This window comes from Myotis daubentonii, chromosome 16, assembly GCF_963259705.1.
Source record: "Myotis daubentonii chromosome 16, mMyoDau2.1, whole genome shotgun sequence".
Classification (NCBI taxonomy): Eukaryota; Metazoa; Chordata; class Mammalia; order Chiroptera; family Vespertilionidae; genus Myotis; species Myotis daubentonii.
Genome location: NC_081855.1, coordinates 2,743,536 through 2,752,837, shown reverse-complemented (window position 1 = coordinate 2,752,837; position 9,302 = coordinate 2,743,536). Strand labels below are relative to the sequence as shown.

At 54.7% G+C, this 9,302-nt stretch overlaps 1 pseudogene; it reads left to right on the top strand.

The window, feature by feature from the left end:
• The first annotated feature begins 445 nt into the window (after nt 1-445).
• Nucleotides 446-894, top strand: LOC132219257 (small ribosomal subunit protein uS15-like; annotated as a pseudogene).
• The last annotated feature ends 8,408 nt before the right edge of the window (nt 895-9,302 follow it).

The window sequence follows — 9,302 nt, the reverse complement described above, 5'->3', positions numbered from 1 at the left end:
TCATCAACGTGTAACCCTGCCCCGTCAGGCGCCTCTAGGCTGCTCTGGGGGATGAGAAGCAGGAGAGGCAGAGACACTGTGATGGGCAGAGAAGGCGGAGGAGACAGGGTGTAACCCTGTGTGGGCTGCTGGGCAGGACCCTGGGACAGAGAGAGGTGTTTAAAGATAAACCGGTGAAGTCAAACAAAGACCACAGTCCTTATTTTGTCAACAGCATGAGTAGCGGTTGACGTCATTCTTTCGCTCACTGCATCGCACAGCGGTGGTGCCTTAGCTCTGACACGTGTGCGGCTCCGTTGCACGTCCGTGGTAGTGGACGCTGAGTGGAGCTGCGTGAGAAACCCCTGGAGGGCCTTTTCCATTTTTAATCTAAAATTATCCCAAAATTAAACATTTCTTTAAAAACAGAGGCAGTTGCTCTTTCCACTGCCAGTCCGCCTTCATCATGGGTCGCACGCACGCTCCCAGAAAGGGCCTACCCCCGGCGGCTCTGCCCGCCGCCCCAGTGTGCCCCCCTGGCTGACACTGGCATCTGACTGTGTGAAGGAGCAGATCTACAAACTGGCCAGAAGGGCCCGACTCCCTCACAATCAGTGTGACCCCGGGAGACTCCACGGCGTCGTACAAGCGCACGTGTGACAGGCCCTGAGATCCTGAGGATTCCTGAGTCTACGGGACTCGCCCTGATCTTCCCAGGGATCGCTGCCATTTCATTAAGAAAGTGGTTGCCGTTCGCAAGCATCTTGAGAGGAACAGGAAGGATAAGGATGCTAAATGCCGTCTGATTCTGATCGAGAGCCGTATTCAACGGTTGGCTCAATATTATAAGACCAAACGAGTCCTCCCCCGAGTTGGAAATACGAATCATCCACAGCCTCTGCCCAGGTTGCATAAAATGTCTGTACTCAAGCAATCACATCATCGTCTAACTAGAAAAAAAACAGGCAGTTCCATCCGTCCGTGCGCTGCGCCGGCAGGCCCGTGCTGTGGGAGTCACCGGTGGCTGCCCGAGAGGAGGGCAGAGGCTGGCGGGGCTGAGAATGTCTGTTCCTTGATCTGGAGGATGCTGTGTTTAGTCCATGAAAGTCCATGAGCTGCACACTTACAATTAGGTAAATCACATCTTAATAAATTTTCAAAATTTTAATTAACAAAGAAACCCAGGTCAGGAAGAGTCTGTTTGGGCTGTGGCGCCTCGAATGCTTATCCAGCTGTGAGCTTGGCCGGGACTGCCCACACCACTCCTGGAAACATGGGCCTCGGGGGGAGAACCTTATCCAGACGAGGGGACCCAGGACTGTGCCGCAGGGCTGGGAGGGGCGGGCGGCTTTGGACAGGAGGCCAAGGAAGAATCACCAAGGGTTTGGGGCCTGAGCCATCACAAGTCAGAGCTGCTGGTTTCTGCGATGGGACAGCCAGCCTGGGCAGGCCCAGGAGGCAGGCGTGACGCTCACCATGGCCGCGGTAAGACTGAGATACCTGTTAGGAAGACAAGAGGAAGCACGGAGGAGGCCAGCGGTACCTAAATCTGGGCCCAGAAAAGAGACTTGGCTGCAGATGTGGCTCTGGGTGTTGCCTTTATTATGAATGCATTGAACACAAGCCACATGTATCAGAATTTTTCAGAGACACAGAAAGAATATTCAGAGAGATTCTAAGAATTTGGCTCATGCAATTGTGGGGTTGGCAAGTCTAAAATTGGCAGGGTAGGCCAGCAGGCTGGAGGCCCAGGGAGGGGGTGATGTTGCAGCTTAATTCCAAAGGTTTTCAGAGAACGTGGGTCCATTCTTCTCAAGGCCCCACACCTGCTTTACTCCCAAGAGAAGTAAAAACATGTCCACCCAAATACACGAGTGTTTACAGCAGCAGGACTCATAACAACGGAAAAGTAGAAACAGCCCAACTGCCCTCCAATGATGAATGAATAGATAAAATGTGGTCTGTCCAGCCCTGGCTGGGTGGCTCAGTCGGCTGGAGCATCATCCCATACACCAAAGGGTTATGGGTTCAATCCTCACTCCAGCCTGTATGAGAGGCAACTGATCTCTCTCTCTCTGTCTCTCTCTCTCTCTCTCTCTCTCTCTCTCTCTCTCCCTTTCCCTCTCCCTAAAATCAATAAAAACATACATTGGGTGAGGACTTTAAAAAGGGCGGTATATCCATAAAATGGAATATTATTTGGCCACAAAAAGAAATGAAGTACTGCTATACACTACAACTTCGATAAATCTCAAAAACATTATGCTAAGTAGAAGCCAGTCACAAAACACCACATTGCATTTTTATAAAATGTCTGAAGTAGGTAAATATTTAGAGATAAATATTTAGAGATTAGTGGCAGCCTAGGGTGGAAAGACATAGGAGTGACATGGTTTCTTTTTAGGAGTACCAGAAGGTGAAGAAAGTGAGCAAGGGCTAGAGAATGTGTTTGAAGAAATAATGGCAGAAAACTTCCCTAATCTGGTGAAGGAAAAAGTCACACAAGTTCAGGAGGCACAGAGAGTCCCAAGCAAGAAGAACCCAAACAGGCCTACACCCAGACACATCATAATTAAAATGCCAAAAATTAAAGACAGAGAGAATCTTACGGGCAGCAAGAGAAAAGCAATTTGTTGCCAACAAAGGAGCTCCCATAAGGCTGTCAGATGATTTCTTACCAGAAGCTCTACAGGCCAGAAAGGAATGGCAAGAAGTACTCAAGGTAATGAAAGGCAAGGATCTGAAACCAAGATTATTATATCCAGCAAGGCTATCATTCAAAATAGACAGTGAGATAAAGAGCTTCCCAGATAAGAAAGGCTAAAGGAGTTCATCACCACCAATCCAGCATTACAAGAAATGCTAAAGGGACTGCTGTAATAATAAAAAGATATATACAGTATATACTAGAGGCTCAGTGCATGAAATTTGTGCACTTGGGGAGGGAGGGTCCCTCAGCCTGGCCTGCACCCTTATAGTCCGGGAGCCCCGTGATCAATCACCCCATAGAGAAAGGCCCCACCCATCCGCCACAGCAGTGCTGGCTGGGGGCCTGGGCCTCCCTTTTTGGGGCAATTGCAGAGGCCCCCAGATTGATTGCCTGCCAGCCAGTGGCCTGGGCCTCCCTCTGCAGGGCAATCATGGGGTGATACGGGGTCCCCCAACCAATTGCATCTCACCTGCCTTGGCTGGCCTGGCACCAGTGCATGTCATAGGGTGGTCATCTGCTGTTCAGCCATTTGGTCAACTTGCATATTATACTTTTATTATTATAGATATATATGCATAAAGAATTAAAATGTCAATGAATAAGAAGTACCTATCAATAATAACCTTAAATGCAAATGGATTAAATACACCAATCAAAAAACATAGGGTAGCTGAATGGATAAGAAAACATGACCCAATTATATGCTATCTACAAGAGACCCATCTCAGGACAAAAGGATGAGAGTGAAGGGATGGAAAAACATTTTCCATGCAAATGGGGGAAAAAAGGAGGGGATTATTATAAAGGAAAAATTACTAAAGAGACATAATAATATCAAATGCAATATGTAACCCTTGCTGGATTCTGATTCAAAAGCCTTAGCCATGGCCGAAACCGGTTTGGCTCAGTGGATAGAGCGCTGGCCTGTGGACTGAAGGGTCCCAGGTTCGATTCCGGTCAAGGGCATGTACCTGGGTTGCGGGCGCATCCCCAGTAGGAGATGTGCAGGAGGCAGCTGATCGATGGTTCTCTCTCATCGATGTTTCTGACTCTCTCTCTCTGTCCCTTCCTCTCTGTAAAAAATCAATAAAATATATATAAAAAAAAAAACACACAACAACAAACTGATCTTTAAAAAAAAAAAAAAAAAAAAGCCTTAGCCATGAAAAAGTCCTTAGGACAATTGGGGAAATGTAAATGTGGGCCAGGTAGGCCTAGCTGGTTTGGCTCAGTGGATAGAGCATCAGCCTTCAGACTGAAGAGTCCCAAGTGTGATTCTGGTCACGGGCACAGGCCCAGGTTGCAGGCTTATCCCCAGTAGAGGAGCGTGCAGGAGGCAGTCGATTATTGATTCTCTCTCATCACCGATTTTCTATTTCTCTCTCCCTCTCCCTTCCTCTCTGAAATCAATAAAAATATATTGAAAAAAATTTCTTAATAAATAAACATGGGCCAGATATTAGATGATATTTTTAAATTATTATTGATTTTCTTAGATAGGAAGAGATGATCCATGTCAGAGAGCCTGCATCTTCCTAAGAGAAGTCTGCGGGCACATTTAGGACTGAAGAGTCCTCAGGGCCTTCAGGGGTCTCGGTGGGGAGAGGGGGATGTGGAGACATGGACGTCCATGTGCACAGTTGGAACCAGGGGTACGGTCCATGGGTATTCATTTTACCTTTTAACCTTTCTCTGAGTTTTTAATTTTTTATAATAGAAAGTTTTGAGGGATGAAAAAACTTTTCATGGAAAAAGAGACCACGTCTTCCTACAAAAGGTTGGAAGTTGTTCCTGTGAAGTGGGTTTTGCTAAAGTCATGGCACCTAGCATTTCTGAGAAGTCAGTACAAATGAGGGATGAGTGGGTTAGCAGGTGGGAAATTGAGCTCCTCTGAGTCATACATGTAAATTGCGATCGTGACCATCAGGGCTTGGGTGCAGTTCTAAGAAATGTCATTTTTGATGCACTTCCTTTCATCTTACCTCTCAGACTCTCAGAGGAAGTTCGACCGCATGGCCTCAAGGGGCCACAGTGGGGTGGCAGACACAGGCCGTGGAGGAGCCACGCACTCCCTGCCTCAGAGACCACAGACCGGGGAGGGCAGGGGGCCCGAGGGCTAGGCTGTGGCCGATGCCCTGGTGTGGAGAGGACATCTCACTGGAAATCACTGATCCACACAACAGTGCCCCCTCGGACCAAGCAATTCCACGCGAGGAGCTGACGCCAGCTGGCGAGACGTGGAGAAGACAACGTCTATATACATCACGTGCATGCGTGGGGCGTTTGGAAAGTGCCGGGAGCACGGCAGGCGCCCCGTGAGTGCTCCCTGCCGTCACGCTCCCACCGGGTCTTACGAGCTCATTTACAAGGAGGACTAACGGACAGGATGGAGCAGTGACAAAGGCAGCCTGTCGGCACTGCTTCATCTGATAGGCCCGCAGTCCTGCAAAGACAATGTCGGGGAATGAGGCACAGGTGTCACCTGCTGGCACAGGGCGTGCCATGCCTGGCAGCGGAGGGCGGGTGGCAGGTCAGCTCAGGGCGCTGCCTTCCAGGCGGGAGCAGCCCACAGGGTGCAGCCGGGAGAGAAGGGAGCCCCTCGCTCTCCTCCTGCCCACGGGGTGCGCCCGCCTCGGCCACGTGCTCACTGAACTGTGGGAGCAGACGTTCCCCGACCTGGAGGCACCTTTCCTCCGTGTCCCAGACTCTGAGCCCCGGGGCGGCTCGGAAAAGGCTGTTTTCAGAATGAGGTTGGAAGGTTCAGGAAGAGGTCGGAAACCTCCAGCACCTGCTCTCAGGTGCCCGCCGGGCTGTGGAGCCTGAGCGTGCCCAAGGACAACAGCGGCCGTCAGCTCGCCCAGGGGCCCGGGGGACCCCGTCCAGCACGCGATCGGGAGGAGATGCGGCCCACAGAGATGAAACAACTGCCCCGAAAGGCCCCACAGCTCTGTTCTGTCCGGTTTAATGAAGTCTAGCATGTTCCCAGCCACACAGAGCTCAGGAGCGGGCCACACGGGTCTGTGGTGAGGGGAGTGAGGGCGCCTTCGTGGGGGCTGGGAAGTGTTGCCTGGGCGTGCACACAGGTGGAGATTCACTGACCTGCACACTGAAAAACATGCATTTCACCGCATGCAAATCACACTCCGAATTAAAGACAACAGAAAGCAAATAAAATCCATTATCTGTAAATGGTGTGAGCAAAAAAAGCATTAACAAGCTGGGGAACCTTACCATCCATTCTCAGCCACCCTGAAAGTCACCTTGGCTTTTGTTTGGTTTCATTTCATGCCTAACCTGTGCGGCTTAAAGCACCAGCGTGCTCTCTCCTGGGTAAGACCCTGCGTGTGGCCTCCGAGAGCAGCGTTCGACACAGTCTGCTCAACAGATGGCGAAGAAACGCTTCCTAACCCCGGGGGCGCTGCTGTGTGTGGAGGTGACAGCCCCAGCCGAGGGGGCGGACGGAAGGGGGGGCGGACGGAAGGGGGTGCAGACGGAAGGGGTGCAGGTGGAAGGGGTGCAGGAGGAAGGGGTGCAGACGGCAGGGGGTGCAGGTGGAGGGGGTGCAGATGGAAGGGGTGCAGGAGGAAGGGGGTGCAGATGGAAGGGGTGCAGGAGGAAGGGGGTGCAGATGGAAGGGGTGCAGATGGAAGGGGTGCAGGAGGAAGGGGGTGCAGATGGAAGGGGTGCAGATGGAAGGGGTGCAGACGGAAGGGGGTGCAGATGGAATGGGTGCAGATGGAAAGGGGTGCAGATGGAGGGGGGTACAGACGGAAGGAGATGCAGGTGGAAGGGGTGCAGATGGAAGGGGTGCAGGTGGAAGGGGTGCAGATGGAAGGGGTGCAGGAGGAAGGGGTGCAGGCGGCAGGGGGTGCAGGTGGAAGGGGTGCAGATGGAAGGGGTGCAGGAGGAAGGGGTGCAGACGGCAGGGGGTGCAGGTGGAAGGAGAGCGAGAGCATCCAGCGGTGTGGGGTCTGCGGCGTTTCAGTGGGCAGCAGAGTCTGGGGCTGCCTCTGGTCACACCCACCCCACACCAGCTGTGCTTTGTTACCCTCATTGACACAAGACAATACATGACAGTCTTCTCCGTGTGACACATGAAACCATTACAAATGGGGCTCAGGTCCCATCTGACCATCATCCCAGTCCCGGCCCTGCTTGCCCTACGGGGCGTCGTGGTCATCGCGCTGTCCTTTCCTATTTCTCCCGCCTTTCCCCGCCTCACATCCTCAGCTGCAATCACGGCCCCTCGGTGTGTCTAATGTGTCTGGCTTTTGCTTGACTTACAGGCCTTTTACCGTCAGGGTCGGGCCGTGAGCTGCTTCCCCTTCAGCGGCCGGTCTCCATAGTTCTTTGCACGCTGCCCAGCGCCCGGCTGTGTCCGCCCACTCTCCGGCCTCCTCTGGGAGGTGGGCAGGCTCGCTGTTCAAGCCGACACTGCTATGGACGACTTCGGAGAACATTCCTGGCCCCTGTGGCCTTGGAGGATATGCCTGGGCCGAGGGTTAGGGGCAGTTATACATTTCAGCTGACCCTGGCAGACTGCCCCCCACCACGGGAGCAGCTCACCCCTCCAGCCGCAGGCGGGGCGCTCGCGTGGCCCCAGGTCCCCACCGGCTCGCGGCCTCATCCGGCGGCACAGCGGCCAACTTGATGGCGGCGTCTTTTTTCACGTTGTCTTTTCTGATCATTGAAAACGCACCGATCGCCTCTGGGTTTCCTGACCATTTGGGTTCCTCTCCTCTGCTCACCAGCATCCACGTTGGCGGTGCTTCCCTCCCCACGCCGCCCGCCCAGGGCTCCCCATGCCTTCCTCCTCCTCCCCTGCCCCCACACCTGTGCCTTCCACCCCTCAGGCCTCCCCACACGCCCTGGGCTTTCTGTGACGCTGAGTTTGCCTCACCCGAGCCTCCCCCTGCCGCGGTTTCAGCGGTCTGGGAAACAGGCTTACGCTGTAATGAGCAATCCAGCCCTAAGCCTCCGTCCATATCATCTACTGAGAACTTACCATGTGCCAAGGACTTGCTCTAAGCGTGTAACTGTGGGCTCATGTCACAGCGACGGTGAGAGGTGCTGCTGTCATGCAGAAGAGAAAATGGAGGCACAGAAGGTCAGTAAGTTGCCACCAGGCTTCCCGCTGGTAAGTGGCAGAACCAAGATTCAAACCCAAGCTCTACTGCCAGCCTCCTGAGTGCTTTGATGGCCAGGGGTGAGGGCAGGGCTCAGGAAGCACAAAACGGACACGTCACCCAGCCAGGCAGTCAGGACTGGCTTCCCGGAGGAGGTGGCACACCAACTGAAGCGGGAACAGAGGAGATTTCTAGGCGATAACATATGACAAGTTGTTCAGGAGGGAAGGGCCCGGGCATGCTGGGGGATGGAGAGCTGACTCCTGGCCGCAGCCTGGGTGAGTGAGAGCAGGAGATGGGCCAGCACCAGGTCTGGGCCCCCCAGAGCTTAGAGCTTAGACCTCATCCCTCGCCCCAGTGGCAGCAGAGGGCAGTGGGGGCCAGGAGACAGCGCCAGGCCCAGGCACCCTCCGGCGAGACACTGCGCAGGCGTGGGAGGGAGGGTGCTGCTGGTTTACATCCTGCAGGTTGGGGGGAAACCCAGGAAGTGCAGGTCGCACTAATCAAATCTCAGGCTAATAATAGCCAGCCTGAGTGATGAGCGGCCTGCGCCGGGCAGCGAGGCGCTGGGTCCCGGCCAGGAGGACCCTCGGGGGCAGGTGAGTGGTGCAGGGAGGGCTTGGCCTGGGGCACTTCGTGGGGTTCCGTGGGGTTTGGTGGGCACGGCCCCCACAGCAGGTGAGACGGCTCTGGCAGCGCTGCTCCCCCCACCCCGGCCTGAGTCTGGAGCCGGCGGGGACTCAGCGGCAGGTTGATCGGGACATTTAAAACCTCCCCTGTGAGGCTGGCACTGATGCCAACGCAGGGGAGCGTCTGCCCTCCTGCCCCCGCCATCTCACAGTCAGCGTTGGGCGCCTCCTCTCCCTGCGGTCCGGGCCCCGAAAGCAAATTCCAAACTCCAGGCTGTTTGACTTGTAGATTCCTCGGGGTCTATCCCTTAAAACAGAAACTCTTTAAAAAGCAAAGCCCCAAACTGAACCGTCCCGCATACCATGACCACCTCTGAGGAGTGGTTCCTTCGTCCCCAGAGAGCCCACGTCCCCTCTCCCGGCTGATTTGTTCAAATCGGGATCCAGCCTCAACCCACGCTGCTCGCGTTGTTGCAGGTTTTGGTCTAGAAAGCGCCCTCTGCCTCACTGTTTGTTTCCTGGCTCTTTATTTCTTGAGGAAACTGGGTGGTTTATCCTGTAGGGTTTTTCTCGGGGCAGGCTTTAAGGGTTGGTGCAGCCTGAGCCCCGGGCCCATCACCGCGCGGGGGGACCGCAGGCCGGATCTGAGGGGGCCGGGGTGCCGGGGTGCCGGCCTCGGGCAGGGGCCACGCGGGCGTCCGGAAGCCGAGCTGCGGCAGAAGCAGCCCCGGACGGTCGCTGGGCGCACGTGCTCTGTGGCCGCCGGGAGCGCTGACCTCCCGGGCTCCGCGTCCTCGGCTGCGACGGGGAGAGGGGCTCCGGTGCCTCCGGACGTCCCCCAAAACAGGAGCGGCTTTG